The following is a 19,486-nucleotide window of genomic DNA, read 5'->3' on the forward strand; positions in this document are numbered from 1 at the left end:
AAATATATTAATTCCATGTTATCAAATATTAGTGTCAGGGTTACTAATTGTAATTATGGCTATAGCCGACATGGTTAACAGATTGTAATAGATATAAAATCCAATGTTATAAAAGCAAACTGCCCACATATGGTGGCATGGTAAAGGGAAGTGTGATATAAATGCATGTCTGAAATATCTTATGCAAGAATGTCTCACTTACCGGCAGCAAAGCCTGGGGCTGTCAGTCGGTCTGTGAAACATGTTGCTCCAGAGAGAAACTACTGGTCAGACTGCCATGAATTTTTTTATGAGCATTCAGAGTTCTCAGAGGATGTTTTTTAATGTTTTTAGTGACACTCACTTTTGTCCAATGCAACCATTGGTTCAGAATTAGCTCTTGACCAAAACTTTGTAACTTTGTACAGCTGCAATGTTTAGTCGATTAATCGATTAGCGGATCAACAGATAATTAACCTGCAACTATTTTGATAATCAATTAATTAGTTAAGTAATTTCTTATGCAAAAACATTCCCTGGTTGCAGCTTTTCCAATGAGAGAATTTGCTGCTTTTCTCTTTGACAAAAAAAAAACATTTGACATCGCCTTGGACTCTGCGAAACTGGAAACAAAATGTTCCACTATTTTCTGACTTTTTGGACTAAACAATTAATCAATTTAATTGACAAATTTATCAGCAGATTAATCAGTTATGAAAACAATCATTACTTGCGGCTCTAGCAGAGTGCACTGAAAAGTAAAGGCCAGATTTGAGAATCAAAATTAATTCTTGACCGTGAGAACAGTAGTTTGACAAATTAATCTAAAATCAAGGTCCACTTACTAGCTTTTTCCTGGAGCTTTTGGCAGCATCTCATGGTTTTCATCAGCAAATGGAGTTACCAAATGAACGGCCATATTTGCACAAATTTGCAATTCACGATCCCCACAAAATTTGCTATTCATGGTCAGTTCTTCAGTTATAGTTATCAAAAGGTAAAGGACACAATTTTTCCATTTTGTCTTGGTTGGTATATGGCCACCCCTCTGTTCCAGAGAGCGCTCCCAAACAAGTGCTTAACAATGACTGTACATTAAAAAAAATAGATCTGCATAGTACATATAAAATTAATGATATAGTAATAAAATATAATAAAAAATTGAATGCCCAGTCCAAAGTCAAAGTTTGCCCTGTAGACTAGCACAAAACTGGAACTTCTTATTCAGCTACAAAAAAGGTGACCGCTCAGTTTTATTACTGTAGTATTCACTGACAAGAAGGAGTCACTGCACACGCCTCACTATAATTTACTGCAGTCCTCAAGAGGAGAGATGTAGCTTTCTTTCTCATTAGTAGCAGCAGAGTCACCTCCAGTCTTTTATTCACCGCCACACCCAAACTTTCCTCCACAACTAGTGCAGCAGGTAGGTTGCCAGCTGATGGCACCTTTGGCTGAGTGGCTCTACGTGCTACCAGGAGATGTGTTTTCCTTCTCGCAGAAGCTTGTCATCTATCATTACTCGAGGTGGCCTTGAGAATGATTCCAGCAGACAGCTCCAGCTTACCATCTGGGGGCCTAACGTAAACAGCACACTGCTGGGCAAACAAGGGTGATGATGACCCATACTTCCCAAGGTATGTGGTAAAAAACAACAACAAAAAACAAAAACCCCAACATAAACTTATTGTGTTATGTTCAAGCTTAAATTCAGTAGGCAAACTTGGCAAGCAGTGGGGCATGTTTGATCTGGATTTTGTAATTTTTCTACACTAAAAAGATCTAATTCCTTTTTCTTGTTCTCACACTCTGCTCTGATGATTTAGGGCACATTCACACCAAGAATGTCTGGAGTGGTTTAAACAAACTCTGGATCACTCACTCTTTTTAGTTAAAATGAGAACAACAGCATTCAAAATTGGCTCTGCAACAAATAACCACACCAGGGCTGCCTGAAAATGCAAGTCTGTGTCCTATTCCAAGCAAAATGTGGTGCAGTTTGTTTGGAGTAAGAACAGTCATGCCAACTAATGGAAAAACCCCAAACCACTCTGAGCTTTATGGGTATACGGAGACGGATGGTGACATCTTATAGCTGGCGGGTAACCACTGGCCATAAGGTATTCCCATAGACATTTTAGATTAGCGGGTAGATGGATTGAATGCAGGGTATCAAATAATGGACCTTAAAAGTTTAAACACCTTTCTTGTGATATTCAATGAAAGTTCAAACTAATACAAAATCTGAGACATTACATGCTGTAGCCATGTCATTATAATCAGCTGAAACTCTCCTTAATAGATTTATTACGATTCAGAGCAGCATTTCAAGGCCAAAACAATCACTTTAAAACTACAGATTATGTTATCTTGAAAACCTATAATTTTATGCCATAATACATTTGAGTTACAAACTGAGGGGATTGGTTGTGGCATTACTGTTGAGGTTAGATTGGTTTGTGGATACTAACAACTTGTGGGCTATGGGCCGGGGTATGCTCAAAGAACTAGTTTGTACGAATTACCGTCAAACCACGTTAGAAGGCAAAAGGGATAGGGATAGGGATAGATAAATATTGGGATAACGATGCACACTTTCAGAAAGTCTCTCATAGAAAGCATTTGTAGTGTTGCACTCTGGAGTACACACAAAAGGGACAAAAGCTGTTGTGTAAAGAATGAAACGCAGAGCTTGAGAGAGAGGTTCAAACCTTGCTCTACACAACTGGCCAATCGCTGGGTGAAGTGTGCGTGTGAATGTTGGGTTGTCAGTTTTGGAAAGTTACAGAAATTGTTGGATGCAGCCTCCACAATTCTGACGTCTGAAAGATGTTCGACCATCTGACAAGCACTTCTGTTGGAGTATGCTGGTGCCTTAATGGCTGAGGTAGAGAAACCCTGCTGCGCAAAGGCCTAATGTTATGCACAAGTGGTCCTCATCAACTCTTGTACACAAGAAGTTGCACTTGAACCAACAAAGTGGTAAATACCAGTGGTAAACAAACAAATTCAGGGTTTATGATTTGTGTTGTTCACTTCAACACATGATGGACTGCAGCCTACAGCATCACACGAAATGTAACTACTATGGTTCAGACTACATAACAAAAAGCTGCAGGTGTGATCGCAGGCGAGACTTTCAAAATGTATGCAGCACTACAGTTAATTTACCAAACTGCGAATGCTGAACACAGCATGGACCACCACAGCTTTGGACCACATAGGCCACGGTAAGAGCAGCCTTCCACAGCACACAAACCAAACACCACAGAATGATTTTACACCTGAAGCCCCCCAGTGAGGGTTGAACCCCAGCAAAGAGTGCACATAATGAGTCCTGTTCATCAGTGATGCAGTGACCCACAACGGGCACACACACACACTAATACACAAACACAAAACCCAACCCCCCCATGTGCCTGTGGCGCCCGTGCCTGGTCACCTCGCTCAGGGATCAAAGGCAGTATGTCGTTCTAATCAGTCCTCGCAGTGGGCAACCCCATTAATTCAATTCTATTTCATCAGCAGTGAGCAGACCACCAGAGGGGTCTGTACATTCCTGGGGTCCTGCGGTCCAGGAGTAATCCTATCTCTCTATGACCTGAGATCAGGTTCTAACCCCATAATTGCTTGGAGGCCGATTTGGTCTTGCTTGCTGACAGAATTGCAAGGTCTTGGCGGGAGGAGAAACAAAGACAGACATAGCTCATTTTCTGGACACGGCAGGGAAGTCAAGCAGAATTAATGACGCCATATATCAAATAATTCAAGACGATCAACCCCCTACTAAACCAGGCCAACACAACAGAACATGTACAAATACGCACAGTAAGTTGTAACAAAGGATCAAGTAGTTCACAATGAGATTGGAAAAGTGGAATTCGTCAGGTTATACTGGAGTACAATTTATTATTCTTTTGATAAACAAATTATTTGTAACTATAATGATGTTAGTACAATTATTAAAATGACAATTGCCCAAATTAATTTCTATGGGAAAACAGAAGTGTACAATAAAATGATGAGGCAGAATATGACTGACTCATATTTTATTGAGCTTTTGTATCACACTGTGTGGCTTGTCTGTGGCATAATAAAATGTTTATTGGGACATACGATAATGAGCTTTTCATATCTTACCGTACCTTTGGTCTCTGGTGGATGGGGATGCTCATCACAGACAAATTAGATCTTTTGAGTATTGCCGTCTACACCTGCAGAAACAATAACAGTTGGTGAACGTGGTGAGGCTCTAAAACAAAAAATGAAATGAACACGTCTATAAATCTGGCCCTAATATTCTCGTGCTCGCCATCTTTTAATGATGGAAAATCAGGCATCCCTTCACTCAAAAGAATGGGGGGAAAAAACAACCCATTCAAGTGTGGTACAATCTGCATCAAGAGATTCATTAGTGTAATCTTTGGTCTGGAGAACAGATAAACGACTCCACAGAGACATATGCTACAGTGCAAAACCTATCAATAACTCTCCAACTGTCCGGAGAGAACATTAGAGGTCAACGCTGGATAATTTGGCAGTGGAAAAGGTCAAACTGAAGGCATATGGTTGCAGTTGGGAAAGATCTGAGGGATTGGTAGCAAATTAATGCCTGAGTGAAAATTAAAAAATACTATAATTATACGTAAAACTGAAGGCTCTGCTCTTTTTAAGATGACGACAAAGGAGATGGTTTGCATTGGGAGATGACACTTCAAAGGCCCTAATTGTCAAATGTAACAACAGCACTGGTGTTCGTAAAAACAGCGATCATCTGACTCCTCTGCGGTGGCAGCCTTTGGAAGTCACCCCATCTCGCTCTTTGTGTGTGTGTGTGTGTGTGTGTCAGTCTGTGTATGAAAGAGTCTCTGCTTCTGTTTGGAAACAGTGTACAAGGGCATTGTTTTGTTGAAAACAAGTAAAAAAGAATCCTGGTAGACATCCTTTATGAGTTTGAATTATGACTTGATCACAGGAAGGACTTAATCTTTAGTCTAAAAATTCATTTAGATGTTTTGGTGATGTATTTTTACCATTCCAAATGTACCGTGGCCAAAATGTAGATGACATTTCCACTCCAACTAATGACCTACAAATCAATGTAAACAAGTTTTGGTAGAAACCCCTCACAATCAACAAGCAAGGGGCTTTCTTTCTAGACTTAATCATATAAACAGAAATCCATCACAGATCAGGTAGAGATACAACTTTCTTCTCTAGACCAGCCTCCGTAAACCAGAATACAATGCAGCCATGTTGAACATTAAAGGCTGAGAATCCTTCTTATTCTTTGATAAAAAAAAAAAACCTCAGTCATTCTGGGATATGTAGGCAACTTCTTACTGAAGTAGAAGCAGATGAGGCAGCTTGAGGGTGAACAAAAAGGTAAATTAGATCCACCTAATGAGAATTTAAAAAAAAAAAAAACAGTACCAGTTATGTTTGAACAAGTTTTTAGGTTCAGGTACATTTCTTTGCTCTTACTGTCTCTCTCCCCCAGGTATGCTGCCAAAATATTATTTAAAAAAAAAAAAAAAAAAAAGTGAAAAAGTTTAAGTATCTGCTCTCCTTCAAAATACACTGATGTTATAGACAGTTCTCAGGATGGGCTGCAGAGAAGAACCATATGTCTGAGGCAAAGCAGACAGGGAAACCTTTCCAAAAAGTGAAATGTTATTGATTGCTCATTCATCATGTTTTGCTGACTCTACTTCCAAGTCACATACATCACGTCAGACTTAATAGTTTGTAGAACATGATTTTGACTGCATTTTTTCTTTTAAAGATGAAAAATGGTGGATGAAGGCATGTTTCTTTACTCCTAAAAAAAAAAATAAGATGAAAGTCTGATTTCCATTGTGATGATTGTGCAAGAATGGAAACAGCTACCTTGCCAAATCTTCCTCGAGAGGATGATAAAAGACAGTAGCTCGCTGATATAAAACCAATTCTTTCCGCCATCAGTTTATGGAGCTAAAAAGCGCCTGCTGTTGCACGGAGAGTGAGTCTAAAAGAAGTTCTGACATATGGTTGTTTATGTAATGGTGCCAAAATAATATAGCAAGTGAAATTTCATTAAAAGTTGGTGTCCAACTGTGCATATATTAGAAATCTTTAAAGAAGTTGTAATGAGTATTACCCCTAATACATTATGTGCTGCTGCCACCTCTCTTTATCATATGACAAAGTATGATAATTAAAACTACAAAAACACTGATAATACAACTTCTAATGACATATTACTCTAAATAAATACACAATGGAGCATGGGCTTAATGAAAGAGAAATTCAAATTCAAAAACTGTTTTACCAGTTATTATACTGAGCTAGAACACTGTTTGACGCTCTGGTGTGTAAACAAAATTGAAATTTCTCTCCTTTTTTTTTAAACTAGAAAATTAGTTGAAACCCCGCAGGAAAATTGTTTACTTTACCATGAAATTAGAGATGTTTTCCATTAACTCCACACAAACCAGCATTAACTACCTCATTGACTTCTCCCTATAGATTTATATTTTGTCTCCTCTTCCTCTAATTAACTACTAGCATATCCGTAATGAAAAACATGAAGTTTGTGTCTAAAAAGTCACTACTGAATAATATTTAAAATGAGAAACTGCCACAGTAACTGATAAGTAACAGATAAATACTTCATGATAAATGATAGATAACTGGATAAATGTGGAACAATGAAACTTTGTGAAATGATTTTTGGGCTTTGCCACAGCATTAACAGATTATTAAAGAAACTGCCTCAATTTATTTCGCACAAGAAGCCGCTCTCTCATATTTGTAGGACATAGAGAAAAAAGTTGTATCATGCCAATTATTGTAAACTTGTCAAAATGAACCCCAGCAATAAATCATCGATGTAATTATCCATTGATTGAAGGAGCTATCTCACTGTGAAAAACCCTTGGAAGCATAATACATCAATTTTAATGGCATTTCTTAATCAGAATGCTCAGCAATCAGCAGAGACCAATTAGGGCCTGAGAGATAGAGACCCGCCATTAATAATCAAACTTGGCTGCAATCACATTGCCTCCATTCTAAAAAGGCTGTTGGAGTCATTTTCAAGTGCACTATTCATTTCAGGGTGAAGGTATTGTAATATGAGCAGGAAAACTAAGCAAGGGTCTACTCCTAAAACTGCAAATTCTGAGTAGCTTTGTGTCAGCCAGACTGTCAAATGACCACTGACTGGCATAACTACAGTTTAAAGATTTCTCTCATAAAATCAAAAGGCTTCTTTTCCAAGCGGCAATGAATTCATGTCCGGAGAGGGGGAATGGATAGGCCTATCTTGCAAATGCTGAGAAATAGAAATGTCTACTCAGGAATGCTATAAAATTACACAGAGGCCCACAGGCACCGAGCAATGACAAAAGATATCTTTATAATTCCACCTTCGGCCGCCATCTTATAAACATTATGGTCAGTTTTATCGCAGCCAAATGTCTGTGTGTCTTTGAATACAAGAAACAGTCAAACTGCAACACATAAAATATACGAGCTGCACATAGACTGAGCAGAAACATTGCCCCTCATGTGTGTCCAAGCAGGAGTTTACTTCTCTCCGATTTTCACTGTTCATTTCCTTGGCTGCATATATGAGCGGCAATTGCCCGACTTTCAAGTCCACTCCAATGAACTGTAGGGATGTAAAGAGAGGTTAAGTAACCAGGCTTTTATTTGAGCGGAGGCAGCAGTATGAGAAATGTCCCTGTGGCTGCTACTTCTTTACCTCTACACTAACACCAATAGTCCTATTTTGATATTTAGGTGACCCACTGACACCCAGTTTAACTGAATGTGACAACATTCAATTTTTCATCATTCACTGTGTATCAATGGTAACAGCTGGACCCCCCTAACAGACAGCAAGAGCGCATTTTAGCAAACAGTCTGCAAATAAAAACAGCCTGTTTTAATTTTTGTTGCCAAATGTCTTGCAGTAATTACTAAATACAATTAATCACCCTGGTCACTGTGATGCAGGTATTTATACAGGGAAAATCTACTGCCAACATGAATTAATCAACGCTGGAGTACATGCATCGCAGCATTAGGCGGTTGGGATGGGGCCAGTATTTTATAAGCTGTTCTAGTCCTTGGAAGAATACATCCAGGCTAAAGCAAACAGGTTGTAAATAGGATGCTATTACAGATGCACATCAAACCTCCTGCGAACACATGATTTATGTATCCTCTTAACTCAAAAGCCACCTTTCAACTTGCACTGTTGGAGTATGCAAATCAGACATGGCTGTAAGTCGCTACTATGTATACTTCTATTAACTGTGAACTATTTACATATTCATTCCTCACTGGAGATAAATGATTTAGATTTTTAGAGTTGCAGAATGAGCAGATCCCTTGAAATAAAATACATGGCGGAGGATTAAGAAGCAGCGATATCACTAGATGCAGGCAAACAAAAACCTGTCAGTTCTGGTTATTCTTTATAATGTATAATGGTCATATAATGATTTCATTAGATTACTGGGAAAGCCTGCTTGATATCAAATATTTTCAAAACATTTAATATGCTTTGTCTTCTTGTGAATACCAAAACAAATGACAAAATCAAGGCAAAAAACACACCACAGTGCAATTACTGCAGCACATAAACTATATACCGCTGTTATGTACTGGCACCACTCAAATGACAGTAGCTAAGCTCAAATAGTTTTATTGTAATTTCCCATGGTTCTGAGAAGAAAGGTGGGGGGAAATGAGTTCAAGTGACTTCAGTGACCGGTGAAATTTGTTTTCCTCTTGAAGTAATTTGAAGTCTGGTTTGCCTCAAGCGGACAGAGTTGGTTTGAGTCTGACATTCCACCTCAAAACCTGTTCCAGCAGGCCTCTCTTTAAGCTCCGCTTCTCCTCAAGGCAGATTCAATTATTCAATTTCAAATAAATTATTACATAATACATCTATGTCCTTCTAAGGGCCAGTGCACTCTCAAATAATGTCTGGTATATTCTGCATTTTTAACAGGCCAGACATACCTAGAATAGATTTTATATTTCATTATAGATGATGTTTATTCCAAAGTAGAGATAAGATAGTAAAATACACCTTATTAAAATGACTAAGGTTCATAAAAGAGATGCCAGGGGAGCTGTGGCTGTCAGATAGCCGCAGAGCAGAAATACTCCTGTAGCCAGGCTTAATGGGAGCCTGCATAAACAACAAAACAAGGCAGTGGTTGTGGCAGTAGTGATGAGCTACAAGATAGAAAAGATTTTCCATGTCCACCTGCTTCCCATCCCTCCCCCATCCACGGAGCAAACCTGCGGTGTCGTCATATGGGGCTAACAAGCTTAACCTGCCCCCCATGGAGCCACTCACCACACAGCAGCCTCAGACTGCAGGGGCCCTGAGATGAAGCCTCACAGGCCCAAGTCCAAACCAAATCCTCACCCCCCTGTCCCCAAACATGTCAAGTGAATTTAAGCCATTTGTGTGGGTATTAAAATTATGGTAATGGCTTCAATTTTTCTGCTCAGAGAGGCTAACAGGGCTTTTTTTTTTTATACAGGAAACCAAATAATTCCAAACACCATATGAAATAACACTGGGTTACAGCTATGGGTAAATTTGGAATTGGGTCCCTATCTGATAAGTATGGCCCTTGGCCCTGGCTCTTGGTGTCAGCTTGCTTGCTCAGGGCCTAATGAGTCCCAGCATTTTGTCAGGCAGCGTGGCTTGGCTCTGCTTCCTGGAACGCATAGCTGATGGACTACATAGAAAATATTAAGGCCACAATAACACTAGGACACGGGCTAATGCATAGCTCTCAATAGATATGGCATGTGTGCTCAGTATATTGCTGGACAACATGGATGGATGCACAAAAGAATATGTACTTCACCAAGGCTGTTATTTCTGGCAGGTTATGCTTTTATTTTTAGGGAATGTGCTTTTTTTAACCAAATGGAATAAAAAATGTAAAGATAATGAAAGATAAATCTGCTAAAATTCTTTTCTTTACTAATATACATGTAAATGTGCTGTAAGTTATATATGTTGTATCAAAATACATCTACTGTATGTACAAAATACTTCAAATACTCAAATAATATACAACCCATTTTATATGGTAATTCATAAAATAGCCATATTTTACCATCCACAAACACAAGCTATAAGCTATTAAAATAACTCAACAAATCCAATCAAATGTTACTGAAATGTCTTAGTTTCAGAATTAAAAACCCTATTTTAAATGGCACATACTAACATTTGAAAAGGAGCGACCAACTCAAATCTCCATGGATGTAGGAGGTGCAGTGCTTAGTGCATTTTGAGACCATTTGGGTCTCTGAACAGGGAAACTGCAGGCTTTTTAGAAATATGATACCAGCATCACTAGCCCTTCAGCGACTGTGTTCAAGAGGGCAGCTGAAGAGACTGCCTTTCATAGTTCACTGATCTCTAAAGAGCTTGGAAAGCACAGCGTTTGCTTATGGCCTTTTGCCCCGTGTACATTACCAAGTATATTATGCTTTGTAATAACCTCTGATGCTAAATATTCAGCAGCATACTCAAGCAAAGGTATCACTGCCACCGAAACCCAATAAGGGAAAAATAAAGGCTGCAGTGGGAATAGCAGAAGACTGATTCTGCACTCTTGGTAAAGATAAATGATTCACCCTAAAATGTGAACAAATCTATCTTTATTGTCCTTAGAAAAAGGTGTCACACCTTTCAGTTCTGGGGAATAACTCTAGTTTTTCCTCAGATGGGATTCAATTGTACTGCAGAAAGTAAACACCAGCATCTATTTGTCCAGATAGTAGCAATGTTTCTCAATAGCTCACTAAATAACTTGTCTACAGAAATAAAATTAGAAATCAGTGAACCCCAAACTTTACAGTTACAAATTATTTACAGCTGTTACTTTGAAAGCACCTGATGGCAAAAAAAGATGGCCTCAATCTGCTTTGTCTTAGAAGAAAATGATCTTCTATCCTCCTCCTTTCACTGAAAACTCCTTCATCATCTTGATATCAAAGCTGCACACAGCCAACCAACTCAAGGCAGATCAAGCATTCTGTCAACTCTTTTGCTATCAAGCCTGTTACCTTTGATACGCTAATCAACACGGCCAGGACATCCTGAAACCCACTATGATCAATGAAAGACCGGATATTTAAATGACTGAGTTAAACCGAGCTTGCTTCGGTGCCACCTCAGAACATTTAACAGACTGCGGGCCGGGGGTAAAACTTGGATGCGACTGTTGTCTCCAACTGTCATTTAACTGCCGCTCTTGCATGACGACTTGAAAAAAAAAAAAAAGATAAATAAGACGCTACCACCTGGATAAGCATGCTGCACTCAGCTACCTGTGTGCACCACTTATATGGATGTAGCAATTTAGCTATGATAGGCTGCATTAGGTTATACAAGAACTAGGTTATACTGGAAAACATCATTTGGGCTCTGTGGTAAGAACCATATATGCGTCAGAATAATTCAAGCACCTTTAGCATTAGTATGAATAGTTTGACATTTTTGGAAATATGCTTTCTTGCAGTGCGTTAGATATGAGGATTGATACCCCTTTCATGTCTGTATGGTAAATATAAAGCTACTGCCAGCAGCCGGTTAGATTAGCTTACCACAAAGACTGAAAACAGGGGGAAACAGCTAGCCTGGCTCTGTCTAAAGGTTACAAAATAGCCAGCACCACTAAAGCTCACTAATTAACATGTAATATCTAGTTTTTTTAAGCCGTGCAAAAACCAATGTAAAAACGACATGTTGTAGCTTTACAACAGGGGGTTATGTGCTGGACTAAGCTAAGCTAACTGGCTGCTGGCAGTATCTTCGTGTTTACTGTACAGATATGAGAGAGGTATCAATCTTTTAATCTAACTCTCGGCAATAAAGCAAATAAGCGTATTGCTTCATATTTATGTGCTAAGTGCAGTGCAACAACATCATGCACTCCATGAAGAGGCTCTTACAGTATTCTCATGGTTAAGTGCCCTCTGAAAATCTCCAAAAAAAGGATGTTTCTTCTTTGATGTCTGAGAAAATGTTAAACGTCCACAAAGCAAAACTTGAGTTTAAATTTACCTCAATTTAGTAAATGGTGCAGACCTAACATGCCGGATTAATTTTCTGGAAAATGAGAAAACCTAATAATTTTAATATGAAATTATTTTCTCAATGTCACTTCATTGTCACATGCCTGTCATCAGCATAATAGGCTACGAGAATTTGATCACAACACTACAGTATTTCAACTGCAGACATACAGATATTAAAGTGGTGCAAATTATTACAGTTTTTTTCCCCCTCAAACCACAAATCACCATAAATACAAAGAACTCCTTCCACACACACTAGGATCTCACACTGAATTAAAATAAAGTGTGAAATCCTATAGATTCTATTTTAATAGAGTGTGAGATCCTAGCGTGTGGAAGCTGATCATTGTCCTTCGAGGAACTAAAAAGGACTTTTAGCCAGGTGAGCGGTGGACAACAAAGAAATTACTTAAAGCCCATATACTTTTCTGTTTATGCTCAACATTGCGTCTTTGCTCAGTCATTTTTGAATGGGTGTTGACCACTGCATTTGTATTACAGGTAAATGAGACACAGAATAAATGTGCACATAGACTCAAAGCTGCCTATGAAAGAGATTTTAATTACTGAAAAAATTACTGAAACTGTCTTTGAAATGTGACTACAAAAAAAGACTTGGAGAAAATGGAGTTCATTGTCTAGCAAAGGCAAAAAAACAAACAAAACAAAAAAAAAACAATTGCTCTTCGTTTTCATTTTGATTGGGGGCGGGTTGGTCCAGATCGGCCTTCTAATACCAATGCTCCACCAGAATCAGCGTAATTGCCGGCTACATTCACACATTAATAATTTGCTTTGGTGAGCTGGTGCAGATAAACAGAAGCATTACATGTATATTCCTAAAAGGGAGACAGTGGAAATGGCTCCATCTCATCCAAGCTGCTGCCTTACAGCAGCCGAGGCACCATTATGTTTATCTGACTGTTGTTACATGAAAAACGCTGAGAACCTGGCTTTCTGCGGTCATGTTTGTTGGGGAGCCTGGCACAGCTTCTGTTCTCTGGACTCCTTTAAACTACAGTCCATCACCAGAGGCAAAAGCAGAGGATCACAACTTCATCCAAGTACAAGAATATACTGTACAGCATGTCATCTGTCCTACGGTCTTTGCCTGTATTTACAGCCCAGCATTAATACACAACGATCAAATTATGAACGTTTTACCCTGCAAAAGAGCTCTCTTTCTTGGTGAAATAAAAAAACAAAAAACAAAAAACCAGCCTTGAGCTAGTGTAACTTACTGACCATAACAACAGGAGTCGATTTTCGCTTGGCCTTTACTAATAGGATAAATGCCTCTGGGTAATTTTAAAATGAATTCCTCAGGCCAAAGCGGTTCCCCAGGCCAACCTTAATCACGTTTGGTATAGAAGGATTATCCCTGATTGAGTTTATTGCAAAGAAGCTTGTGACAAACTGGAGAAACCACAATACTTCCACAGAGGTACTGCTTGCCTGACAATGAGGCTGTGTACTGTAGCTTAACACACACACGCGCACACACACACACACACACACACCTCTGTATATAGCTGCTGCGTAACCATGCACCTACAGTGATGGTTATTCTAAATATGCGGAGACAATTCTCCATCATATGCAGCAGATGAGCCGAGAAGACCCCTGCTAAATGGCCCCAGCTCTGAGGTAAATGCATTGTCTTACCTCATCGAGTGCAGAGCTGCCTGACTGTTCTGGGAGGACTAGGACTAAAGCCCTTAATCCCCGCCTTGATTCACTTTAGCCTGCTAGGTTTTCAAATGTCATCAGTGGGGAAGTGTGTCCTGCTCCTGCCCCACATGTTCGGCTCATTAATACTATAACAACACCAGGGTACATCAATTTAGGAATAGGAACACATAGAGTGAAGCCGGATGGCTTTATATCTATTTATATAGTAACACACTCATGCCGGGGCTTGTAAACAGGCGTCAGTGCCAAGACCAGTGAGGATTGATAAGTGTGTTGTTGGGTATGAGAGTTGATAATAAATCGTTCTAAATATGGACTACAGATTAAATGTGATAACACTATGATTTGTACCAACCTCATTCTTTCGTCAACACCTTCTCACTTGCCAGAAAATAAAAAATAAAAAAGGCACAGCGCTCTATCCACATCACAAGGGTTACAGCACTTCACAGTAACAACACATGGGACTTGTGATGAGTAATGCTTTGTTGTCTGGAGGATGTGTCTTTGCTTGGTGTAGGCTACAAGTTATATACATTTGTAGAATATTATAATATGATTTTATAAATACACTTAGACACACTACAGAGTAACTAGGTTACAATAAGACATTTTTCAATGCAATCCGTGCACTTGTGATATTAATGGAATTGTTCATTTTGAGAAAAGAATGCAACCATAATCTCAAAGATGTAGTGTAAAGGTAAAACCACATAACACTAGTTAATATTAGTTTACCATTTTTTTTTTTACCTTGCACAATAGTGTACTCATTATTGAAGGCTTTTGACATACATTTAGTGTGTTTTTCCTACTATATACATTAACTGATTTAAGTCAAATTTAGATGCGGGTTTTTTTATGCGTTTTAGAAAATGTAGCTGTGGCAGTCACCATCTGTTTGTCCTAGGTTGCTGAGCTTTACATCGACCACTGCTTCACTGCTTCCCTAACCCTTACTTCACTATTTCCCTAACCCTTACTTCACTATTTCCCTAACCCTTTCAGTTTCTGTCACAAGCTTGCGCACAACATGAGCGCCGCACACACCATTTGGTAGGCTATGGTCCTCAGCTAAGGGGTGGCAGTGAAACTGATGATCCTCCTCTCATTCATTCACGACAGGACAAGTGCCCGTGTGCTGTCTTAACTCCTGTCTGACACAAAGCACGTCAAAATTAAGCGTACATAGAGTCAGCGTGGCGACTGCTTCCACCTACGCCGGCTGAGCGCTTACCTCCCCGGCAGCTCGCTGCTCCTGTCCCCCGGTGTTTGTCCTTGTTTCGCTACGACGCTGCTTATGTATGAATGCTGTCTTTATCCCGCAAAGACTGCTGTTGCATTTTACAGCAAAAAGGAAAAACACTGTGCACTGGTAGCGGCCGTGTGCTGGTCGGGTAAGTGGCCTGTCCGTGCACCGCTCCGCACGTCACCAAGTGGAGTGGACAGGACTTGGAAAACGCGTCTTGCTGTGCTCCCTGCGCGGCGGCGGATCTGAGATGTAAGCGACTGCTTGGACGGGTTGGCACACCGTGTGGCCACTTTTCTCCCGATGCTGCTCCTCCCCTTTCACTTTGTTTTGCTCACACAAGCCCTACAGCGCCTCCCACCAGTCACTGTGTGCAATCGCATGTACCCGCAGAGCTGTAATGGCACCGCGGCATCAGTACGGACGGTAAAGCCGTTCTCGTAAGTGGGCGCTGGGATCAGCAGGGGCCACTGAGGGAGTTCGAGAGGTTCATGCGGGCCCACATTTTGGTCACATGTTTAATTCTCTAGATGTACAAGAAGAGAATGAACAATTACAGTGTAGCATCCACATGCAGTAAAAAACAACATTTCTATTGTCAATGGAGAAGGCTTTCCACAGGTCAGATTCTCACCAAAAGGGCCTCTGGTTGTTTTTCCATTATTGGTCCTGCAGTACCCAGAGCACTGCTGCTTTTCCATCCTACCTGGTAGTTAAAGGCTGGTAATTACATTCACTTTGCATCTTGGTTGTAAATCAGACCCTTATTAGACGGCTAGAATGAAAATCTCTCTCTCTCTCTCTCTCTCTCTCTCTCTCTCTCTCTCTCTCTCTCTCTCTTTGCCTGGATCCAAATTGCCTAAAATCAATGTCCTTTTTGCTTTCCTGACCACTTTTCCATGAACACAATGAGAAATGTGATGTGGTCGAGCACGAATTATATGAAGTGAGGAAAAGACAACCACGGTGTTCAGAGAGTAGGCCTTTTTCACACGAGACATTTTGACATGTCACAGTAGAAAAAAAAGCCAGGGTGTAAACAATAAAATGAATGATGACAGAATTCCATTTAGCAGCAGTGGTTTCAGCACCTTTTTTTTTTTTTTTTTTTACATTTATACAATTTGAACAGCTCTTATCTTGGCTACCTCTTAGATAGGCTACTTGCAGGGTAATTGACTTAGGAATTAATGCAGGAACCACATAGGGCCTTTAAAAACTGTCCAGATCACAACCCCTTCTAAAGCTTTCCAGTTGTTGCTTAACAGAGCTATTTGTGCTTACCTGATAGATTATCACCCTGTCAGTGTCACATGATGTAGAATCCATTAGAGTCTATTGGTTGACTGGTGTAATGTCCCTTTACTGACTACTGTATATACCCATGGTACACCCACGCAGGTGTTTTCACTTTCTTTACTTGATTAGTCCTCCTCTCAGGACTGCATGGGAGTGTACAGACTATTTGATTGACATCTCTATCAATCACTTGTTGGGGGGCAGAACAACTTCATTATTTTTATTAGTGCACAGCGCTTGGTGACTTCACGTTTCTTCCTGTATAGCTCCACCCATCTTCAACCTGAGCACGGGTCTAATCAGTCTCAAGGGAAAACACCTGTGTTAAAACTTACAGCATAAGCATAATACAGTATAATCAATCAATCAAACTTTATTTCTATAGCACCTTCCAACAACTGTAATAACAAAGTGTTATAAGTATGAACCTACAGTAACTGGCAAATGTGTGAAATTAATGATGGTTGAAGTCGGTGAAGCTGCTTCAGTTTCAGGGTCCTGGTATTTTGCATGCTGGCTCGCTGTCACACTGTCATGGCTTACTGGGATACTAGAACAGAACCAAGCCATTGTTAATGTTATCAGTAGCACCTATGCTTTTTCCTAATATGACAAATTAAAATGTTACTGTGAAAAAGGCCTATGGTTTGTTAATTGTTGGAGAAAAAAATATCAATTTGTTGCAAAACATATCCAATGCTGAGTTACTTTGTTTTGTGTTTAGGACTGTACAGGAAGACTCATCCTTGGAACATTTTGTTCCCTATAGTAGGAATAGGCTCATTTACAGATCTTTGTACATTTGTATGTTGCAGGACATGACATGATAAATTACTACTATTCGGTTTTTGCATTACAATTTCATTACCACTCTTTTACCACACTAATTATCATTCTGAATCAAGTTCTGCTAGGGAAAGCATGTCTTCATAGGCATGAAAACCCAGTGGTGGAAAAGTATTCAGATATTTCTGAATCCTACATAATAATAACAAAATAATACTTAAGTAAAAGTATGTATCTTCAGAAAATAGAAATTATATATTTTTTTATATATTATTGATTTGTCACCACTAATGCATTAAAATATAACTTTTTAAAATTAGTTTTTGGTCAAGGTAGAGAAAATTCTAACTACTTATACTATTTGGTAGTTTAATCAATAATAATGCATCATATATTAAAATATTAAAACCACTCACGCACTCTTGGGTTTGTTGTGCCTGTTAATAACCTCTAACAAGAGAATACGAACTGTTTGACATACATGTACAAGTGTGTAAAATGGTTAGATGTGATGTATGAATGGCTGTGGTCTCACTCTTAACTGTAGCAGAGTATAAATATCATGTTCACCAGCATACAAGTTAAGTATATGCACTCCAAAATGCTTGGGTAAAATACTTGAGTGCTCTCCACTCCTGAGACATCCAGCGTTTCATCAAAATGTCACACTTGGCAGAGTAGATAGTGGGCCTTATCAAGGGTCAAATTCTATTTTGCAGTAATTTCAGAAGTCTTTCAGCTGCGCCTTTCAGCCATGGCAGCATGTGAGATGGTGTGCAACGGCGTGTACTAATTTGTTGTAGAGCCCAGTGAGCCTAATCTGAGCCAGCAGGTACTAGTTTAAATTAAAAAAGGACTTTTACATTGTACAAATAAAGCTTCTTATCTGAGATCTTGGTTTTATGGAATTACTCTCCCAAAGGAAAATGAGTATCATGTTCAATGATGGAGCAAGCTCAGTTTGATGATAGGCTTACATTCAATGGCCTGACCCAGAAATCCAGAAGAGGGAAAGACAGGCAGGGGTGGTAACTAAGTACATTTAATCAAGTACTGTAATTAAGTACACATTTGAGGTATCTGTACTTTACTTGAGTATTTCCATTTCATGTCATCTCTACTTCTACTAGACTACATTTAAAAGGGAAATATTGTACTTTTTTTACTCCACTACAATTATTTGACAGCTATAGTTGCTAGTTACTTTACAAATCAAGATTTGCATTGTAAAACATGTAAGTAACCAGCAGTATTTAAAAACTGAGATTAAATTATTAATTTGTCAACAATCTAATGAATTAGCTGATTCATCAATTATCAAAAGATTAATCAGCGACTGTTTTGAAAACTGATTAATCGTTTGAGTCATTTCTCATGCAAACATTCCATGGTTTCAGCTTCTCAAATGTGTTCAAAATACAATATAAACTAGTTAAAAATTTGCTTCACCTCAACCAACTCCAAGAGAAAAATGCCGCTTAAACATTAACGCATGAGAAATAATAATCTAATAATATACTATATAATATTATGTATTATTTCATTTGGTTTACTAAACACACTTACAGGGCCATTCTCTGCATTGAGTAATTTTACTTTTGATACTTTCAGTACATTTTCCTGATCATACTTTTATACTTTTAGGCCTAAGTAACATTTTCAATGTAGGACTTTTTGTAATGGAGTATTTTTACAGTTTGGTATTGGTACTTTTACTTAAAGGTCCAGTGTGTAACATTTAGGAGGAGCTATTGACAGAAATGGAATATAATATTCCAGTTTGTATGTTTTCATCAGTGTATAATTGCCTGAAAATAAGAATCAGGTTTTTATTAGTACCTAAAAATATGCCCTTTTATCTACAGAGGGATCGGGTCCCCTTCCATGGAGGTCGCCATGTTGCACTGCCATGTTTCTACAGTAGCCCAGAATGGACAACTAACACTGGCTCTCGATAGGGCTGTTAGCGTTTTTCGCAACTTTCGCAGGCCACTGTAGTTTCTCCTACACGCTTGGAAGGGGAGGGTGAGGCGAGCGGTATTCAAATGGTTGCAAACTGCAATTTCACTGCTCGATGCCACTAAATCCTACACACTGGACCTTTACTTAAGTAAAGAATCTGAATACTTCCTCCACCACTGAAGACAGGGATGAGGAGGGTGTGCAGTACAACTCCACAGTTAATGGCAGCCTTGATAAAGATGCAATACAAGATCTGTAAGAAGCAGGGAGCAACAGAGGGCCATTGTTTTTTGATAATTAACAAAACTGTAGTGTACCTATGTCTGCAGTGGCAGCAAAGAGATAACCCAAAAGTGTTTTGCAATATGAGAGGTTTGGTATTGGGACAGATTAGAATATGCAAAAATTATT

The 19,486-nt window shown here is 39.1% G+C and overlaps 1 protein-coding gene across 3 annotated transcripts in view; it reads right to left on the minus strand.

Annotated features, from left to right (window-relative positions):
• LOC122863710 (kelch-like protein 29) overlaps window positions 1-15,327 on the minus strand; it is a 196,975-nt gene extending 181,648 nt beyond the window's left edge. Inside the window, exons 1-2 of one of the 3 annotated variants that reach the window (XM_044170448.1) lie at window positions 15,017-15,327; window positions 4,125-4,193 (exon numbers count right to left, since the gene is read on the minus strand). The gene's annotated coding sequence lies outside the window, so the exon portion shown is untranslated. Of the gene's footprint in view, window positions 1-4,119; window positions 4,194-15,016 lie in introns of all 3 variants that reach the window. The other 2 variants (XM_044170449.1, XM_044170450.1) reach the window with 2 other exon arrangements.
• Window positions 15,328-19,486: the final 4,159 nt, after the last annotated feature.

The sequence above is a fragment of the Siniperca chuatsi genome, linkage group LG16 (genome assembly GCF_020085105.1).
Source record: "Siniperca chuatsi isolate FFG_IHB_CAS linkage group LG16, ASM2008510v1, whole genome shotgun sequence".
Taxonomy (NCBI): domain Eukaryota; kingdom Metazoa; phylum Chordata; class Actinopteri; order Centrarchiformes; family Sinipercidae; genus Siniperca; species Siniperca chuatsi.